The sequence below is a fragment of the Pristiophorus japonicus genome, chromosome 20 (genome assembly GCF_044704955.1).
Source record: "Pristiophorus japonicus isolate sPriJap1 chromosome 20, sPriJap1.hap1, whole genome shotgun sequence".
In the NCBI taxonomy this organism is placed as follows: Eukaryota; Metazoa; Chordata; class Chondrichthyes; family Pristiophoridae; genus Pristiophorus; species Pristiophorus japonicus.
Window position 1 is genome coordinate 55,073,610 of NC_091996.1, and position 22,701 is coordinate 55,096,310.

Consider the following 22,701-nt stretch of genomic DNA (forward strand, 5'->3'; position numbering starts at 1 on the left):
TAAGTTTTTTTTATTCGTTCCAGGATCTGGGCGTTGCTGGCAAGGCCAGCATTTATTGCCCCTCCCTAATTTCCCTTAAGAAGGTGGTGGTGAGCCGCCTTCTTGAACCACTGCAGTCCTTATGGTGAAGATACTCCCACAGTGCTGTTAGGGAGGGAGTTCCAGGATTTTGATCCAGCGACGATGAAGGAGCGTCGATATATTTCCAAGTCAGGATGATGTGTGACTTGGAGGGGAATTAGCAGGTGATGGTGTTCCAATGCGCCTGCTGCGCTGGTCTTTCTAGGTGGTAGAGGTCGTGGGTTTGGGAGGTGTTTTTCGAAGAAACGTAGTGAGTTGCTGCAGTGCATCTTATAGATGGTACACACTGCAGCCACAGTGTGCCGGTGGTGGAGGGAATGAATGTTGAAGGTGGTGAATGGGGTGCCAATCAAGCAGGCTGCTTTGTCCTGGATGGTGTCAAGCTTCTTGAGTGTTGTTGAAGCTGCACTCATCCAGGCAAGTGGAGAGTTTTGCATTATACTCCTGACTTGTGCCTTGTAGATGGTGGAAAGGCTTTGGGGAGTCAAGAGCTGAGACACTCGCCGCAGAATACCCAGCTTCTGAACCACTCTTGTTGCCACAGTATTTATGTGGCTGGTTCAGTTAAGTTTCTAGTCAATGGTGACCCCAGGATGTTGATGGTGGGGAATTCAGTGATGGTAATGCCGTTGAATATCAAGGGGAGATGGTTAGACTCTCGCTTGTTGAAAAAGGTCATTGCCTGGCACTTGTGTGTTGCAAATGTAACCTGCCACTTATCAGCCCAAGTCTGCATATCATCCAGGTCATGCTGCATACGGGCATGGACTGCTTCATTATCTGAGGAGTTGCGAATGGAATGGAATATTGTGCAATCGTCAGCGAACATCCCCACTTCTGACCTTATGATGGAGTGGCGGTCATTGATGAAGCAGTTGCAGATGGTTGGGCCTAGGACACTGCCCTGAGGAACTCCTGCAGCAATGTCCTGAGGCTGGGATGATTGACCTCCAACCACCACAACCATCTTCCTTTGTGCTCGGTGTGACTCCAGCCAGTGGAGAGTTTTCCACTAATTCCACTGACTTCAGTTTTACTCGGGCTCTTTGATGCCACACTCGGTCAAATACTGCCTTGATGTCAAGGGCAGTCACTCTCATCTCACCTCTGGAATTCAGCTCTTTTTCCATGTTTGGACTAAGGTTGTAATGAGGTCTGTAGCTGAGTGGTCCTGATGGACCCCAAACTTGGCATTGGTGAGCAGGTCATTTGTGAGTAAGTGCCGCTTGATAGCACTGTCGACGACACCTTCCATCACTTTGCTGATGATGGAGAGTAGACTGATGGGGTGGTAATTGGCTGGATTGGATTTGTCCTGCCTTTTGTGGACAGGACATACCTGGGCAGTTTTCCACATTATCTGGTAGATGCCAGTGGTATAACTGTACTGGAACAGCTTGGCTAGAGGCACGGCTAGTTCTCGAGCACAAGTCTTCAGCACACCAGCTGAGTTGTTGCGGGGCCCATAGACTTTGCTATATTCAGTGTGCTCAGCTGCTTCATGGTATCATGTGGAGTGAATCGAATCGAGTTAGCTTATCTCAGTTGGGGCTGCTGTTGACCCCAGTGTTCGCATGGCTCACAGGATTCCCGGACCCTGATTGTTATCAAGTGAACCCTGATGGACAGGATTAGGCTCAGCCGAGAGGATTCTACCCCTCCTGATCAAACAACCTGCTGACATTCACTATCTGGGCCCATACTTGAAGAATGGCCGTGGCAGATTATACCAGAGGACAATTGTGTATCTGTGGAATTCTACACAACATGAGTTTGTGATTTAAAGAGTAGTGGAGGAAATTGGAGGAGATAAATATATATTTCATGCAGCCTCTCTCACACAAATGGTTTGTTCATTCTATACAGTAACCAGCTACATCTTGTCACATCATCTTCATCAAAGGACAATAGACCATCATTGTTTTGTACAATATGGTACAAACCTGTACAATTATTCTTTTCAAAACATTTCACCTTCAACACTGTTTACTGCAAAATACAATGCAATTTGTTATATTCTTAATTACAATAATTAAAGGAACAATTCATCATAATCACTGTTGTTAAAGCAGAATGCTGAGCTGTATCACAGTCACTTTACCCTTATTTACTAAATGCAAAAGGAATGTCTTCAAGCTCGGCTAGTCAAAGACCACAAAATATCTATGGACAAATGCAGAAATTCAATCCATCCCAGCAGAGACGGTAAACTGAGGCTCCATCTCCCCTCTCAGGTGGACATAAAAGATCCCGCAGCACTCCTTTGAAGAAGAGCAAGGGAGGTCTCTCCGGTGTGCTGACCAATGTTTATCCCTCAACCAACATCACTAAAACACAGATGATCTGGTCATTATTGCATTGCTGTTTGTGGGGCCTTGCTATGTGTAAATTGGCCATAGGGTTTCCTACATTCCAACAGTGACTACACTTCAAAGTACTTCATTGGCTTTAAAGTGCTTTGAAACATCCTGAGGGCCTGAAAGGTGTTACATAAATGCAAGTCTTTCTTTTGTTTTCTTTTCAGATTAATTCTGAAAGAACCTACACTCCTCCTTCCTCACCACCTTAGAAAACCTCTGTTTCTCAAATGCTCTGTAGATATTCTCCACATTACTACACTGAAGTATATTCCATGAGTTCATCATTCCTTGGGGGTAATTACAAATTTTATCGCCAGATGAAAAACAAGCAATAGCAAATCGGCCGCTCATCTCACACCTCGTTCAGTTTTATTTTTCCATAATGGAGGAAGAAACCGGGTGAGGTGTGACACGGGCTGCCCGGCAATGAAATCTAAAACTGCCACCTTTGTGCGAAGAAGATTGTCTTGTTAGCAGTGATCAATCTTCCTGTCAGATTTATTTCAAATTCAGCGAGTTTTTGCAAGTTCTAAGCTGCAACTGGGTCTTTTGAAATATTCTTCTGCTTCTTTCAATAGCTTGGCAGAGGAAACATTCAGGAACTAAATAATGGGAGAGCATATCGGTTGGTCCCCAAAACTCTGTACGTGATTTCCTCTCCAATGGTTCCTCACAAGATGCGACTCTCTACAGTCAAGTGTTACACAAAATGTGTCACAAACACCACTGAAGTGAACCTACTCAATCTTGTGGCTCTAAGATTAAAAAGATAGAATAGTAGATTGTGTCAAAGCTATTCAGTTAGCAAATTCTCTTATTAAAAATATAGAAGTGAATAGTTAAATGATACAATTCCAAATTGTCTTGATTTTTAAACGCCAATGGATTAAAAAAAAAATTAAACAACTTGATGTATGTACCTCCCAACTAGGGGGGAGGCCATCTTAGACTGGGTGTTGTGTAATGAGAGAGGATTAATTAGCAATCTCGTTGTGCGAGGCCCCTTGGCGAAGAGTGGAATTCTGCATTAGGATGGAGAATGAAACAATTAATTCAGAGACCATGGTCCAGAACTTAAAGAAGGGTAACTTTGAAGGTATGATGCGTGAATTGGCTAGGATAGATTGGCAAATGATACTTAAGGGGTTGACTGTGGATGGGCAATGGCAGACATTTAGAGACCGCATGGATGAACTCCTGTCTGGCGTAAAAATAAAAAAGGGAAGGTGGCTAAATGGTGGCTATCAAGGGAAATCAGGGAAAGTATTAAAGCCAAGGAAGTGGCATACAAATTGGCCAGAAATAGCAGCGAACCCGGGGACTGGGAGAAATTTAGAACTCAGCAGAGGAGGACAAAGGGTTTGATTCGGGCAGGGAAAATGGAGTACGAGAAGAAGCTTGCAGGGAACATTAAGACGGATTGCAAAAGTTTCTATAGATATGTAAAGAGAAAAAGGTTAGTAAAGACAAACGTAGGTCCCCTGCAGTCAGAATCAGGGGAAGTCATAACGGGGAACAAAGAAATGGCAGACCAATTGAACAAGTACTTTGGTTTGGTATTCACTAAGGAGGACACAAACAACCTTCCGGATATAAAAGGGGTCAGAGGGTCTAGTAAGGAGGAGGAACTGAGGGAAATCCTTATTCGTCGGGAAATTGTGTTGGGGAAATTGATGGGATTGAAGGCCGATAAATCCCCAGGGCCTGATGGACTGCATCCCAGAGTACTTAAGGAGGTGGCCTTGGAAATAGCGGATGCATTGACAGTCATTTTCCAACATTCCTTAGATTCTGGATCAGTTCCTATGGAGTGGAGGGTAGCCAATGTAACCCCACATTTTAAAAAAGGAGGGAGAGAGAAAACAGGTAATTATAGACTGGTCAGCCTGACCTCAGTAGTGGGTAAAATGATGGAATCAATTATTAAGGATGTCATAGCAGCGCATTTGGAAAGAGGTGACATGATAGGTCCAAGTCAGCATGGATTTGTGAAAGGGAAATCATGCTTGACAAATCTTCTGGAATTTTTTGAGGATGTTTCCAGTAGAGTGGACAAGGGATAACCAGTTGATGTGGTATATTTGGACTTTCAGAAGGCTTTCGACAAGGTCCCACACAAGAGATTAATGTGCAAAGTTAAAGCACATGGGATTGGGGGTAGTGTGCTGACATGGATTGAGAACTGGTTGTCAAACAGGAAGCAAAGAGTAGGAGTAAATGGGTACTGTTCAGAATGGCAGGCAGTGACTAGTGGGGTACCGCAAGGTTCTGTGCTGGGGTCCCAGCTGTTTACACTGTACGTTAATGATTTAGACGAAGGGATTAAATGTAATATCTCCAAATTTGCGGATGACGCTAAGTTGGGTGGCAGTGTGAGCTGCGAGGAGGATGCTATGAGGCTGCAGAGTGACTTGGATAGGTTAGGTGAGTGGGCAAATGCATGGCAGATGAAGTATAATGTGGATAAATGTGAGGTTATCCACTTTGGTGGTAAAAACAGAGAGACAGACTATTATCTGAATGGTGACAGATTAGGAAAAAGGGAGGTGCAACAAGACCTGGGTGTCATGGTACATCAGTCATTGAAGGTTGGCATGCAGGTACAGCAGGCGGTTAAGAAAGCAAATGGCATGTTGGCCTTCATAGCGAGGGGATTTGAGTACAGGGGCAGGGAGGTGTTGCTACAGTTGTACAGGGCCTTGGTGAGGCCACACCTGGAGTACTGTGTACAGTTTTGGTCTCCTAACTTGAAGAAGGACATTCTTGCTATTGAGGGAGTGCAGCGAAGGTTCACCAGACTGATTCCCGGGATGGCGGGACTGACATATCAAGAAAGACTGGATCAACTGGGTTTGTATTCACTGGAGTTCAGAAGAATGAGAGGGGACATCATAGAAACGTTTAAAATTCTGATGAGTTCAGACAGGTTAGATGCAGGAAGAATGTTCCCAATGTTGGGGAAGTCCAGAACCAGGGGTCACAGTCTAAGGATAAGGGGTAAGCCATTTAGGACCAAGATGAGGAGAAACTTCTTCACCCAGAGAGTGGTGAACCTGTGGAATTCTCTACCACAGAAAGTTGTTGAGGCCAATTCACTAAATATATTCAAAAAGGAGTTAGATGAAGTCCATACTACTAGGGGGAATCAAGGGGTATGGCGAGAAAGCAGGAATGGGGTACTGAAGTTGCATGTTCAGCCATGAACTCATTCAATGGCGGTGCAGGCTCGAAGGGCCGAATGCCCTACTCCTGCACCTATTTTCTATGTTTCTATGTTTCTACCTCCCATGTCCTTTAACATTTTGTTTACATATTTTGTCAGTTATAAATTCTGAGTCTGCAACATTTGTTGTGAGGGTGTGGTAGTGTTGTTGTTCAAAGACAAGACTGGACTCAATTTTAAAAGGGGATTGCAGGAGAGTCTGCCTGAGTCTAGCGGAGCAGCAATTAATTTAATGTTCGGTGTGGCTAGATTTGTGAATGTGCAATGAAGGAATGCTCTGTCTTATAAGGGGAGGAGAATACACCTAAAAGAGTATTTTAAATATAGACTAAAAGATCATTATAGCTCTGTGGATGTTTTAGTCAGAAAGGAATTTAAAGATGGCATTATTTTGATTAGTTTTAAAGTACAACATATATTTCATGGGAGACAAATTAAATTAAATTTTTTTACTTTAAGTGGTGGAGGCATGACCTCAGAGTGAAGCAATGGTGGTACTGTTAATTATGTTTTAGTTATTGTTATATATGTTATATATGTAAACTTGTACTTACTCTGTACAGCCACCAGAGGGCTCATCCCTTGGAGTCCCAAGAGATCCCATAATCCCTTGGAAGCACAGGTATTTAAGGAGGCCTTACAGGTTGGAGAGGCACTCTGGAGACCGACAATAGAAGACTAAGGTCACACTTTACTTTGAGCTCAGTGTTCAGTCTGACATTTTCTCCATACATAACAGTCATGACTTTGTTTATATTGCTGGAACTGGTGAAGGGTGATTGTATCGTGCAATGGAATGATCATTGTTTGTAAATGTTTTTAATATTGAATAAATCCATTTAGCAAAAAGTGACAGGGCTAGGAAGCCAGAGACTGTGGCCGGGATTTTCTGGGGTCTGTGTGGGTGTGATCGGAGGCGGGTCAGGTGGGAAATTTGAAATTTGAGGACAAAGGTGACACAGTATAAATGGCATCCATGCTGATGGAATAGGTGACAGATCAAGTAGAGCTGAGAGAAGCAATCTGTCAGTGGTGTGATGGGTTGTACCAATGAGGTGACACTGGATGGCGCCATCATGCCGCCCCCAGACGCCTTTCCCTCGGGATCGTTTGCCGGTATGGCAGCAACCCGACCGGCAGAGGCGGCCGACCAAATTGTATTCATTAACAGTTAATTGTCAAACATTAAGAGCATTTTTCAGCCTATGTTTCAAATTTCCTTGGCTGCCCACAGGATTCACGCACCTCGGGAACCACATCTATCAGCATGATGTGGGAGTTGAGTGGCCACTGCTCCAGCTGATTAGATGACAGCATGAAATGTACTATAAAAGAACCCAACTCACAACTGATCAATTTCCTCAGGCAGAAGCAGTAGCTGACTGAATTCCCAGCACACATTTAGCTTTCTATAGGCTACAAGTGTTTCCAACAAAGTCGCCATCCAGTGTCACCTCATTGGTACAACCCATCACACCACTGAAAGATTGCTTCTCTCAACTCTACTTGATCTGCCACCTATTCCATCAGCATGGATGCCATTTATACTGTGTTCCAGGAACGGTGCAACTTCACCTCTCGGCCTTTTGGCCTAAGATCAAACACATTGGCGCAAAGTGATCTTTGGCGTTAGAGTTGATCTGGAACGAAATTGGATTTAAAAAAAAAATTATACTGTGTCACCTTTGTCCTCAGAATCAGACCACAATGAGCCCCAACACCAGCAGCACCAGATACACCAGCAGCACCAACAGCAACACCACCAACTTTCTCCTCAACCACCTTATGCTGCACAAGACAGAGGTCATCAGCGCAGGGCTGCTTTGCGCCAGGGTATACAGATAGGGGGTGAGCTTCCTCAACATGACTGAGCAGCAATGCCAAAGGAGACTCAGGCTATCGCGCCAGATCGTCGCAGACATTTGCAGTTTGCTGGAGCAAAACCTACAGCCCAGTGGAACGGGTGAACATACCTTACCAGTGGCTGTCAAAGTCACCGGCACCCTCAACTTCTTCACCTCAGACTCCTTCCGAGGATCTGCAGCATGACATTTGCAGCATCTCGCAGTTGACCACCCACACATGCATCACACAGATCACCGATGGCCGACTTTGCCACTGATGAAGCCAGTGTTACTCTGCGGGCGCTCGGCTTTGCCACTCTGGCTGGCTTCTTACGGGAACAGGGCATCATCGACTGCTCACATGTGGCTATCAGAGCATCTTATCATAAACCAGGAGTCTTTGTCAACTGCAAGGGCTTCCACTCCCTCAATATGCAGCTGGTCTGCAATCATCATGCATGTGTGTGGTAAATTCTCTGGCAGCTTCTCCTTAGTCTCCACTGCTGTCCCTCTCGCCACCATCTCCTCTTGCTCACTTGTGACTTGTGAGACACCAGATGACAACATTACTCGATCTCACGTAGGACCCACTGTGGTGTGCGTATCTGCTCTGGTGCTGGGTGCGCATGGGCCTGATGATGGTGCACTGTCAGAGGCTGGAGGCTCCTCTGATGAGTTGTCTTCCTCTTCCGGCTAGACAGTGGGGGATGGCTCCTGATGGACCTGTGGGAGAGTAAAGAGATGATTTAGAAAAGTTCTATTAAGAATGGGTAACAATACCATTATGTATGTGATGAACATTCACTTGTTGCTGACATCAGTCCCCATATGAGTGACTGGTGTATGTGGCTGTATGAGAGGTAATTCTGTCACCAGGTTTCTGAGAGGTATCCCTCTCTCCGTCTCCCACCACCAGCTGCTTCACAACTCCTGAGACTTCCAGGGTGACCTCCTCTACTGCTATCAAGGTGGTGAATAGAAACATAGAAACATTGAAATCTACAGCGCAGAAGGAGACCATTTCAGCCCATCGTGTCCGCACCAGGCGACAAAGAGCCACACGGCCCTTGGTCAGCAACCCTGAAGGTTACCTATAAATCAATGAACAATGAACAATGGCGGAAAGGTAAAGAACAACAAGTCTGCCCTATACAACTGCGAATGATGGAGATCCACCTCTGGTTCTCTCCCTCTCCCTGTTATTGTGGGCTCTCTTCTCCTACAAGGAGGGAAAGAAGAGCAGTTTGAGTGAGAGTGATGGCATGAACATACAAAATGCATGGGTGACATTGTTCGAGGTTGATCATGAGGGAGTGTGGTGCCAATGCCAAAGTGCCAAAGCCAAATGGCCTCCTTGTGTGGTGTTATTTGGTATGATTGCATTAGGATGAAGGTGACTGTGAAGGGATTCAAAAGGGAATTAGATAAATACTTGAAAATGTTCCGGGCTATAGGGAAAGGGCAGAGAAGTGGGATGTGAGTATGTAAATAGAGAGGGAGGGATGGGTGGACATGCAAGGTATGTTGGTGTGAGCAAGGATATGCAGGAGTAGGCTTGGGAAGGCAGAGTGATGGGGAGGTAATGACAGGCAGAGCAGGATGAAGTTGAGAGTGGCTTTGCACTCACCTTTCCTGATCTAATGAGATCATTGAAACATTTCTGGCACTGCACCTAGGTCCTGCTCACCACATCCCTGCTGTTCACCTCCTCTGCAATTTGGAGCCAGGCTCTTTTCTCTCCTGGGGAGGTCTCTTGCGCCCATCAGCAGGGAAGAGGACCTACCTGCGTGCTCTGACTCCCTCCACCAGAATATGTAGGGAGTCAGCCTGGGAGCAGCCCACTACCCCTGTGAAGCCATCAGTGCAAGGCTGAACAATGACCAGATGGTGATATCTACTGCCTGCACACTCCTAGATGAACCTTCAAATGCAATGTGGCCAAGGCAGTTTTAAATAACCCCGCTGGAAATGAGTCAATGATAACTGTTATATATTTGAACCCTTGCAGCCTGTATTACACTATCACCAGAGGGCCTACCTGTTGGAGTCCCAAGGGATCCCAGCACAGTATATAAGCAGGCCACCCACGGGGTACCTGCACTCTGGAGTCTCATTAAAGGAACTAAGATCACACTTGCTCATTGTACACAGTACTCGGTTTCATCCTTTATAATGAGCTTATCAATTGGCGACGAGGTAACGAACAACCGCGCGAAAATGAAAAGAACAGTTGGTATCCTGGAGAAGTTCTCATAAAGGGACGATTGGGAGGCCATCGTGGAGAGACTCGGCCAATACTTTGTGGCCAACGAGCTGGAAAGGGATGAGAACACTACTAAACGAAGGGCGATCCTCCTAACTGTCTTTGGGGCAACAACCTATGGTCTGAAAAAGAATCTCCTAGCTCCGGCAAAACCAACAGTTAAATCTTATGAAGAATTGTGTACGCTGGTCCGGGAGCACCTAAATCCTAAGGAAAGCATTTTGATGGCAAGATATTGGTTCTACACGTGTCAACGGTCGGAGGGCCAGGAAGTGGCGAGCTATGACGCCGAACTAAGGTGCCTTGCAGAACGTTGTGAAGTTGAGGGATTGCTAGAACAAATGCTAAGAGACTTTTTTGTACTGGGCATTGGCCATGAGGCAATCCTTCGCAAACTGTTAACCACTGAAACTCCGAATCTAAGTAAAGCCATAACAATAGCCCAGGCATGTACGTCCACCAGCGACAACACCAAACAGATTTCATAGAATAAAGAAGTTTCGGCCAGTACTGTGAACAAAGTAACGTCGTTTTCGAGCAGGAATATACATGGCAGAACATACACGCCGGCTGCTGCCTGACCTCAGGCGACCCAGAGTCCGCCATCAATAGTTAATGCGAGGCAGTTAACACCTTGTTGGCGCTGTGGAGGTGATCATTGGCCCTGTCAATGCCGCTTCAAGCACTATGCATGCAACGGTTGCAGAACAATGGGACACCTCCAGCGAATGTGCAGGCAAGGTGCAAGCCCTGCAAACCCTGATAACCACCACGTTGCAGAGGAAGATCGATCCACTGTGGATCAGACTGAATCGGAGACTCGAACCGAGGAGGCAGAAGTGTACGGAGTACACACATTCACCACGAAATATTCACCAATAGTGTTGAAAGTTGAACTGAACAGAATTCCAGTATTGATGGAACTGGACACGGGGGCAAGTCCGTTCATAATGAGTAAAAAGGCCTTCAACAGGCTGTGGTGCAACAAGGCACACAGGCCCAAGCTCAGCCCCATTCACACCAAACTAAGGACTTACACCAAGGAACTAATCCCTGTACTTGCAGAAGTCAAAGTCTCCTATGATGGAGCACTACACAAACTCCACTGTGGATTGTGCCAGGGGATGGCCCCACATTGTTTGGCAGAAGCTGGCTGGGAAAAATTCGTTGGAACTGGGACGACATCCAAGCGCTCTCGCCATCAACGACGCCTCATATGTCCAGGTTCTGAGCAAGTTTCCACCGTTGTTCGAGCTAGGCATTGGAAGCTTCTCCGGGGTGAAAGTGCAGATCCATTTGGTTCCCAGTACGCAATCCAACCACCACAAGGCACAGGCGGTACTGTATATGATGTGTGAGAAAGTGAAAATTGAGCTGGATAGGCTGCAGCGAGAAGGCTTCATCGCGTCGGTGGAATTCAATGAGTGGGCCAGTCCGATTGTCCCGGTACTTAAAGAGGATGGCACAGTCAGAATTTGTGGGGACTATAAAGTAACGATTAACCGTTTTTCGCTACAGAACCAGTACCGCTACCCAAGGCAGATGACCTATTTGCGACCCTGGCTGGAGGAAGACGTTCACCAAGCTGGACCTGACCACGGCCTACATGATGCAGGAGCTGGAGGAGTCTTTGAAAGACCTCACCTGCATCAACACGCACAAAGGTCTGTTCATCTATAACAGATGCCCGTTCGGGATTCGGTCGGCCACGGCAATATTCCAACGGAACATGGAAGCCTGTTAAAGTCGGTTCCTCGCACCATGGTTTTCCAGGATGACATACTGGTTACAGGTCGGGTCACCATCGAACACTTGCAGAATCTAGAAGAGTTTCTTAGTCAGTTGGATTGCGTGGGGCTCACGTTGAAACGCTCGAAGTGTGTTTTCCTGGCACAGGAGGTCGAGTTCTTGGGAAGAAGAATTGCAGCAGACGGCATCAGATCCACCGACACCAAGATGGAGGCCATCAAGAACGTGCCAAGACCACAGAACGTGACGGAGCTGCGATCGTTCTTGGGACTCGTGAACTATTTCGGTAATTTCCTACCTGGGTTAAGCACCCTGTTAGACCCTACATGCGCTACTATGCAAGGGAGACGACTGGGTATGGGGGAATTCACAAGAGGCTGCCTTTAAGAAAGCCAGAAATCTGTTTGTCCTGTATAACCCTTGTAAAAGATTAGTGCTGGCTTGCGATGCGTCGTCATACGGGGTCGGGTGTGTGTTACAACAGGCTAACGAATCGAGGATTTTGCAACCGGTCGCTTATGCATCCAGGAATTTGTCCAAGGGAAAAAGGGCCGACAGCATGATTGAAAAAGAGGCTCTGGCATGCATTTACAGGGTAAAAAAAATGCACCAGTACTTGTTTGGCCTCAAGTTTGAACTTGAAACTGACCACAAGCCATTCATATCGCTGTTCTCTGAGAACAAAGGGATTAACACCAATACCTCTGCCCACATCCAAAGATGGGCGCTCATGCTGTCGGCATACAACTATGTAATCCACCACAGACCGGGCACAGAGAACTGCGCAGATGCGTTCAGTCGGCTGCCATTGCCCATCACGGGGTGGAAATGGCACAGCTAGCGGACTTGCTCATGGTAATGGATGCATTCGAGAATTAAAAGTCCTCCGTCGCAGCCTGCCAGATCAGGACCTGGACCAGCCAGGATCCTTTACTGTCCTTGGCAAAAAAACTGTGACCTCCATGGGAGCTGGTCCAGCATCCCAGCGAAGCTGCAGGAGACGATTAAGCTGTTCCATAGGCGCAAAGACGAAATGTCCCTGCAGGCGGACTGTTTTTTACCAAGGACAGTAAAGGATCCTGGCTGGTCCAGGTCCTGATCTGGCGGGCTGTGACGGGGGACTTTTCATTCTTGAATGCATCCATTAAGGATGAGAGGGGATCTCATAGAAACGTATAAGCTTCTGACGGGACTGGACAGGTTAGATGCGGGAAGAATGTTCCTGATGTTGGAGAAGTCCAGAACCAGGGAACATAGTCTTAGGATAAGGGGTAGGCCATTTAGAACTGAGATGAGGAGAAACTTCTTCACTCAGAGAGTTTTTAACCTATGGAATTCCCTGCCGCAGAGAGTTGTTGATGCTAGATCATTGGATATATTCAAGAGGGAGTTAGATATGGCCCATACGGCTAAGGGGATCAAGGGGTATGGAGAGAAAGCAGGTAAGGACTACTGAGGGAATGATCAGCCATGATCTTATTGAATGGCGGTGCAGGCTCGAAGGGCTGAATGGCCTACCCCTGCACCTATTTTCTATGTTTCTATGTCTGTGGTGGGGCAATCGCGTGGTCTTGCCCAAGAAAGGCAGAGATACGTTCAATTGTGAACTGCACAACACCCATCCAGGCATTGTAATGATGAAAGCCATAGCCAGATCCCATGTATGGTGGCCGGCATCGACTCAGATTTAGAGTCATGCATGCACCAGTGAAACACTTGCTCTCAGCTGAGCAATGCACCCAGAGAGGCACCGCTAAGTTTGTGGTCGTGGCCCTCCAAACTGTGGTCGAGGATCCACGTGGACTATGTGGGCCCATTTCGAGGCAAAATGTTTTTGGTTGTCGTGGATGCTTATTCAAAAGTGCGATAATGTCTGTAAGCACGTCCACAGCCACTAGTGAAAGCCTATGAGCCATGTTTGCCATGCACAGCCTGCCTGATGTCCTGGTCAGCGCCAATGGGCCGTGTTTCACCATTGCTGAATTCAAGGAATTCATGACCCGCAATGGGATCAAGCACGTCACATCTGCCCCGTTCAAGCCCGCATCCAATGGCCAGGCAGTATGGCCAGTTCAGACCATCAAGCAAAGCTTGAAATATGTGTCGGAAGGCTCCTTGCAGACTCGGCTGTTCCGAGTGCCGCTCAGCTATCGCACCAGACCCCACTCACTTACCGGAGTTCCACCAGCCAAGCTGCTCATAGAAACATAGAAACATAGAAATAGGGGCAGGAATAGGCCATTCGGCCCTTCGAGCCTGCACCGCCATTCAATGAGTTCATGAAACTTCAGTACCCCATTCCTGCTTTCTCGCCATACCCCTTGATCCCCCTAGTAGTAAAGACTACATCTAACTCCTTTTTGAATATATTTAGTGAATTGGCCTCAATAACTTTCTGTGGTAGAGAATTCCACAGGTTCACCACTCTCTGGGTGAAGAAGTTTCTCCTCATCTCGGTCCTAAATGGCTTACCCCTTATCCTTAGGCTGTGACCCCTGGTTCTGGACTTCCCCAACATTGGGAACATTCTTCCTGCATCTAACCTGTCGAAACCCGTCAGAATTTTAAACGTTTCTATGAGATCCCCTCTCATTTGTCTGAACTCCAGTGAATACAAGCTCAGTTGATCCAGTCTTTCTTGATATGTTAGTCCCGCTATCCCGGGAATCAGTCTGATGAACCTTCGCTGCACTCCCTCAATAGCCAGAACGTCCTTCCTCAAGTTAGGAGACCAAAACTGTACACAATACTCCAGGTCCTGTACAACTGTAGTAACACCTCCCTGCCCCTGTACTCAAATCCTCTCGCTATGAAGGCCAACATGCCATTTGCTTTCTTAACCGCCTGCTGTACCTGCATGCCAACCTTCAATGACTGATGTCCCATGACACTCAGGTCTCGTTGCACCTCCTTTTTTCCTAATCTGTCACCATTCAGATAATAGTCTGTCTCTCTGTTTTTACCACCAAAGTGGATAACCTCACATTTACCCACATTATACTTCATCTGCCATGCATTTGCCCACTCACCTAACCTGTCCAAGTCATCCTGCAGCCTCTTAGCATCCTCCTCGCAGGTCACACTGCCATCCAACTTAGTGTCATCTGCAAATTTGGAGATACTACATTTAATCCCCTCATCTAAATCATTAATGTACAATGTAAACAGCTGGGACCCCAGCACAGAACCTTGCGGTACCCCACTAGTCACTGCCTGCCATTCTGAAAAGTACCCATTTACTCCTACTCTTTGCTTCCTGTCTGACAACCAGTTCTCAATCTATGTCAGCACACTACCCCCAATCCCATGTGCTTTAACTTTGCACATTAATCTCTTGTGTCGGACCTTGTCAAAAGCCTTCTGAAAGTCCAAATATACCACATCAACTCGTTCTCCCTTGTCCACTCTACTGGAAACATCCTCAAAAAATTCCAGAAGATTTGTCAAGCATGATTTCCCTTTCACAAATCCATGCTGACTTGGACCTATCATGTCACCTCTTTCCAAATGCGCTGCTATGACATCCTTAATAATTGATTCCATCATTTTACCCACTACCGATGTCAGGCTGACCGGTCTATAATTCCCTGTTTCTCTCTCCCTCCTTTTTCACAAAGTGGGGTTACATTGGCTACCCTCCACTCCATAGGAACTGATCCAGAGTCTAAGGAATGTTGGAAAATGACTGTCAATGCATCCGCTATTTCCAAGGCCACCTCCTTAAGTACTCTGGGATGCAGACCATCAGGCCCTGGCGATTTATCGGCCTTCAATCCTATCAATTTCCACAACACAACTTCCCGACTAATAAGGATTTCCCTCAGTTCCTCCTTCTTACTAGACCCTCTGACCCCTTTTATATCCGGAAGGTTGTTTGTGTCCTCCTTCATGAATACCGATTCAAAGTACTTGTTCAATTGGTCTGCCATTTCTTTGTTCCCAGTTATGATCTCCCCTAATTCTGACTGCAGGGGACCTATGTTTGTCTTTACTAACATTTTTCTCTTTACATATCTATAGAAGCTTTTGCAGTCCATTTTAATGTTCCCTGCAAGCTTCCTCTCGTACTCTATTTTCCCTGCCCTAATCAAATCCTTCGTCTCCTCTGCTAAGATCTAAATTTCTCCCAGTCCCTGGGTTCGCTGCTATTTCTGGCCAATTTGTATGCCACTTCCTTGGCTTTAATACTATCCTTGATTTCCCTTGATAGCCACGGTTGAGCCACCTTCCCTCTTTTATTTTTACGCCAGACAGGGATGTACAATTGTTATAGTTCATCCATGCGGTCTCTAAATGTCTGCCATTGCCCATCCACTGTCAACCCCTTAAGTATCATTCGGCAATCTATCCTAGCCAATTCACGCCTCATACCTTCAAAGTTACCCGTCTTTAAGCTCTGGACCATGGTCTCTGAATTAACTGTTTCATTCTCCATTCGAATGTAGAATTCCATCATATTATGGTCACTCTTCCCAAAGGGGCCTCGCACAATGAGATTGCTGATTAATCCTCTCTCATTACACAACACTCAGTCTAATATGGCCTCCCCCCTAATTGGTTCCTCGACATATTGGTCGAGAAAACCATCACTTATGCACTCCAGGAAATCCTCCTCCACCGTATTGTTTCCAGTTTGGTTAGCCCAATCTATATGCATATTAAAGTCACCCATGATAACTGCTGTACCTTTATTGCATGCACCCCTAATTTCCTGTTTGATGCCCTCCCCAACATCACTACTATTTTTTGGAGGTCTGTACACAACTCCCACTAGTGTTTTCTGCCCCGTGGTATTCCGTAACTTCACCCATACCGATTCCACATCATCCAAGCTAATGTCTTTCCTTACAATTGCATTAATTTCCTCTTTAACCAGCAATGCCACCCCGCCTCCTTTTCCTTTCTATCTATCCTTCCTAAATGTTAAATACCCTTGGATGTTGAGTTCCCAGCCTTGGTCACCCTGGAGCCATGTCTCCATGATGCCAATCACATCGTATCCGTTAGCTGCTATCTGCACAGTTAATTTGTCCACCTTATTCTGAATACTCCTCGCATTGAGGCACAGAGCCTTCAGGCTTGCCTTTTTAACACACTTAGGCCCTTTAGAATTTTGCTGAAAAGTGGCCCTTTTTGTTTTTTGCCTTGGGTTTTTCTGCCCTCCACTTTTACTCATCTCCTTTCTGTCTTTTGCTTCTGTCTCCAATTTGTTTTCCTCTGTCTCCCTGCATTGGTTCCCATCCCCCTGCCATATTAGTTTAACACCTCTCCAACAGCACTCGCAAACACTCCTCCTTGGACATTGGTTCCGGTCCTGCCTAGGTGCTCATGAAAAGGTTGCTCAAAACAAGGCTCTCTCTTGTCCAAACCTAATCTCCATGATCACGTGGAAGGCAGGCGGCATCAACAAAGTGTGTACCATGACCGCGCAAATTTGTCATGCGATATTGAGATCAATGATGCTGTGTTTGTACTCAATTATGGAAATGGTCCCAAATGGCTCACTGGCACGGTCATAGCCAAAGAGGGGAATAGGGTGTTTCAGGTCAAATTGGCCAATAGACTAACGTACAGAAAACATTTGGACCAAATCAAATTGCGGTTCACCAACAGCTACGAACAAACCGAAGAAGACACCACCAACTTTGACCCTCCAACACACACACAAGTGGCAACTGACATCAAGGTTGACCATGAAGATGAACTCACCATCCCCAGCAGCCCGGCAACGCCGGCTGCTCAGCAGCCCAGTGAAGAACTAACCAACTCACCCACACCTGCATTAGTACCGAGGCGATCGACAAGAGAGCGAAAAGCCCCAGATCATCTTACCTTGTAAATAAGTGTGCTATTGACTTCACGGGGAGTAATGTTATGTATTTAACCCCTTGCAACCTGCATTACACTACCACCAGAGGGCCTACCTGTTGGAGTCCCAAGGGATCCCAGCATCCTTTGGGAGCACGGTATATAAGCAGGCCACCCACGAGTTACCTGCACTCTGGAGTCTCTTTAAAGGAGCTAAGGTCACACTTGCTCATTGTACACAGTACTCAGTTTCATCCTTTATTATGATCAAATCAATATCATCAGACCTGCACTATTTGAGGTGATCTTATCGAAACGTATAAGATTATGAGGGGGCTTGACAAGGTGGATGCAGAGATGATGTTTCCACTGATAGGGGAGACTAGAACTCGAGAGCATGATCTTAGAATAAGAGGCTGCCCATTTAAAACAGAGATGAGGACAAATTTCTTCTCTCAAAGGGTTGTAAATCTGTGGAATTCGCTGCATCAGAGAGCTGTGGAAGCTGGGATATTGAATAACTTTAAGACAGAACTAAACAGTTTCTTAAACAATAAGGGGATAAGGGGTTATGGGGAGCGGGCAGGGAAGTGGAGCTGAGTCGATGATCAGATCAGCCATGATCTTATTGAATGGCGGAGCAGGCTTGAGGGGCCGTATGGCCTACTCCTGTTCCTATTTCTTATGTTCTTATTTAATCGGGCCGGGAACCATGCAGGCACCATTAACAGAAAGTCGCTCTGAGGAGCAGGATGAAAAGAAGAAGAGTGTTCCGACCCACCACATCAACCACCCGCATCCGACCCACCCAGGTATTGAAAATTCCAGCCATTGTTTAATTAGTGGTCATCATTATTTTAGATCAACTGTTAGAGAGGGTAGAGTGGAGATTTACTAGAATGGTATCAGCAATGTGGGACTTCAATTATGTGGAGAGACTAGAAGCTGGGATTGTTCTCTTTAGAGCAGAGAAGGTGAAGGGAAGATTTAATAGAGGTGTTCAAAAACATGAAGAGTTGTGATCGAGTCAATGAGGAGTAAATGCTTCCAGTGGCAGAAGGGACAGTAACCAAAGGACACAGATTTAGGGTCATTGGAAAAAGCAGAGGTGAGAGAAGGGGAATTGTTTTTTACGCAGCGAGTTGTTACGATCTGGAATGCACTGCCTGAATGGGTGGTGGAAGCAAATTCGATAATAACTTTCAAAAGGAAATTAGATAAATACTTGGAGGGGAAAAATTTGCAGGGCTATGGGGAAAGGGCAGAAGAGTGGGAGTATTCAGATCGCTCTTTCAAAGAGCTAGCACAGGCACGATGGTCTCCTTCTGTGCTGTATCATTCTATGATTCAATGACTCATCAATTTTCTGTCATAATTAGTGTAAATAATGGTAATGTGCAGCTAGCAATGAATCGCATTGTCGCATGTTTTTACAACAATGAAGTGATCCACATTACAGAAGGGAGTGAGCGGGGTTAAATAAAGAGGGAAAGAAAGAAGGAAAAAGAGAAAGAATAATCCTACATGGCCTATGGTGCCAAAATCAAACAGAATCCACTGCCAAAAGATTTTGTTTATTGGAACTTTGTTTCACTTGTGCCGTTCGATATAACATATTGTCTGAGCAGAAGATCGTTTTGAATTAGGTAAAGTTAAAGAATCAATTTTTTTTTAAATAGTCCAAAGGATCAAACAGAACCTGGTGGAATTCACAATCCTGTCCCTGTGTCTGACTGGACATCTTATTTTTCAATACAATGAGGTCTCACCCAACACAAATTGAATGCAGCAACCTGGACCTCTCCAGCACGACAAAAACAGAACCAGCAAATACCTGTTTAATCATTTATATTGAGCATCTAACCAGGCTCTATGTGCCTGCTGTGTCCATTATCTGTGGTTTTCCACATCGAACTACACGGATGACTCCTCACACATTAATATTAACAATGGAGGAACCTCCTGTTGAGATGTTTGGGGGGGGGTTTGTTTTTATTTTAAAAGCTATGGGTATTCTTCATTTCAGATGAATCTGATCCTGGAGCCTCGCTGTATGTACGGTGTGAGTTTAACTCCCTGAGCCCGGCGGTTTGGAGTTAAAATCAAGGTGGTCAACTTGACGGTTCATTCCTGCTCCACCATGTTATTATAACTCTGGCCTTCTGCAAACCTGTATCAGGTAGGAGCCTTATTACACATAAACTCAATACCATTTTGAGAGCCTCCTGACTGAAGTGTACCTGGTAGTTAAGAGGAAGAGGCCCCAAATTCTAAATGTATTTTTCTGGGGCCAGGTGGAGCAAGGGTGCTGTCACATTCCCCTGTCGTCTTTTCAATTGGGAGGGGGCACATGGCGGAACTAGCTACAGGCTTCAGGAAAGAAAGGGGTTCTTTTGTTGTCACCTCAGTTGGAAAATGTATGGGTGCAAACATATTGCGTGAGGATAGAATTGTGTCTGGATGTGATGCCCCCCCACCCAAGAATGAACTGCTGAAATTCACTGTCATCATCAGAAGATTGAGAGGAGATTTGATAGAGGTGTTCAAAACTATGAAGGGTCTAGATAGAGTAAATAAAGACACATTGCATGAGGATAGAATTGGGTCTGGATGTGATGCCACCCCCACCCAAGGATTGACTGCTGAAATTCACTGTCCGGACGACTTGAGCAATCTGGTGGACCTGATACCAGAGTGAAGCAAAAATTAGGCAACAAATGAAACAGGCAGCTTTAAGCTATGCTTTTAAAATGGTTCTAACATCCTGATAATGGCAACAATTATTTCTAATTGAAATAGTCATCAATGGAAGGGAAGAGTCCATGGCAATTGCAACCCTGCTAAATGTGCATCCATATGGGGTAAATCATTACAGTGCTCGCATTTGAAACCAATTATACTGCCAGCCATCTAGTGCTGAATAAATTGGCTTGTGCAGACTACAGTCAGCTTAAGTTTATTTTTCATGATACACAATCAGAGTCAGTTATATTATCTGTATATCAAGCGTTTATTGAAGATTCTTTCGAAGTCAGAACAAGTTTAACAGCATTCTGTGCTCCTCAGTACTTGACTGATGAGATATGTCTGATGCTTAACTATCCACAGAAAGCAATATGACTCTATTTTATTGCAGTTTTGTGATCTTTGCTTCCAACTGCAATGTACACTTGCATTTAGTCCACACCTGATTTTAACGGTCATTGGTCATGGTGACCACGGAGGTATGCAGGTAAATTTGCGCCACAAAAGCAAGTTTACTGACATTTTTGGTTTGGGGTTTCACTTGCTCCTAATGAAACAGTCACTACATAAAAACCATACATTTTCTTCTTTTGACAAACTGCAATGGCGGGATTTGCTTTGTTTAGAATAACATCCTTGCTTGCTTACAAATACAAATCTACATGCAACACAGGTGTGATAAGGAGGCCATTTTTGGCTCTCTGTTAAAAGTTGAGGCACAGAAGGATTATGTAAAGTCCTTACTCTGCAGTATGAAACCACACGATGCACATTCTGGGGACAAGGTCACTCTGTGACCTTAACTCTTTATTCACAGGACTCCAAAGACGATGACCCTGCGTGGGACCTCCCTTTTTATACTTGTGTGATCAGGTAAGGAGTGTCTCCCACAAGTTCACCCCTTGTGACCAAGGTGTGCATCTAGGTTGAGTGTATACAGTAATACAGTGGTGTTACATTGTGGTTACATACATGACATCACCTCCCCCCACCCCTCCCCAAAGTCTCCTTGTGGAGCGCTGCAGTTGGAGCTCTGGTTGTTGGAGACTGACGTGAGTGTCTGTCACCTGTGGTGATTTCGGCCTGACCGGGCTGACCGCAGGGACTGTGCATTCTTCTGATTGCTCTTGTTGCTCATTCACTGGTGGTGTTGTGAGCTCCATCCCATGGTCTTCTTCAGGTTCCTCCGTGTCGATGCTGAATCTTTTTTTTACTTGGTTCAGATGCTTACGGCATATCTGACCATTGTTGAGTTTTACCACGATAACTCTATTCCCTTCTTTGTCAATTACAGTGCCCTCAAGCCATTTGGGCCCATGGCGTGACTGAGGATGAATACAGGATCATTTATTTCTTCCTCGAATTACGGTCATGGTACTCGTTTTGTGATTTGTGCTTGCTCTCAACTATGTCGGTCAGGACTGGGTGAATGAGGAACAACCAAGTTTTGAGTGTCCGTTTCATTAGTAGCTCTGCGGGCGGGACCCCCGTGAGCGAGTGCGGTCGGGATCTATAGGCCAGCAGGAGACACGATAGGCGGCATTGTAGGGAGGGTCCTTGAATCCTGAGCATACCTTGCTTAATGATTTGGACCGCAAGTTCCGCCTGGCCATTGGAGGCTGGCTTGAACGGCACAGTCCTGACGTGGTTGATGCCATTGCCCGACATAAACTCTCAGAATTCGTAGCTTGCGAAACATGGGCCATTATCATTAACCAGGATGTCCGGCAAGCCATGGGTTGCAAAGATCGCACGTAGGCTTTCCACGGTGGTGGATGACGTGCATGAACTCAGAAGGATGCACTCGATCCATTTCGAGTACGCATCTACCACAATAAGGAACATCTTACCCATGAATGGCCCACGTAGTCAACATGAATGGCTTGGTTGGCCAGGACCACTGGCTGAGCGGGGCCTCCCTGGGGACATTACCCAGCTGGGCACACGTCATGCACCTGCGAAGACAGTGTTCCAGGTCTGAATGAATTCCAGGCCACCAAACGTGTGACCGGGCAATGGCCTTCATCAGCACAATGCCTGTGCACTCGCTGTGGAGTTCCCTCATGAATGCCTCCCTATCCTTCAACCTCAGGAGCTAAAAACCTACATTTAGACTTCTTGAGTCGCAAGCCTACCCGGTCCAGTTGGCGTAGCACCTCCTCCAGGTTGTGGAGGTGTTCCTCGGTGTCTCGACCCGTGATGAGGATGTCGTCCTGGAATACGATCGTTTCAGGAATGGATTTAACCAGGCTTTCCATGTTTCGTTGAAAAATCACGGCTGCTGATCGAATGCCAAACGGGCACCTGTTATAAATGAACAGTCCCTTGTGCGTGGTGATGGTGGTCAGTAGCTTAGATTTGTCGACCAGTTCCTGGGTCATATAGGCTGAAGTGAGGTCCAACTTGGTGAACAACTTGCCGCCTGCCAGCGTGGCGAAGAGGTCCTCCACTCTCGGGAGCGGGTATTGATCTTGTAGGGACACCCGATTGATGGTGGCCTTGTAGTCGCCACAGATCCTGACAGAGCCATCCGTTTTTAGGACGGGAATGATGGGGCTCGCCCAGTCGCTGAATTCATCAGGCGAGATAATATCCTCTCTCAACAGCCGGTCCAATTTGCTATTGACC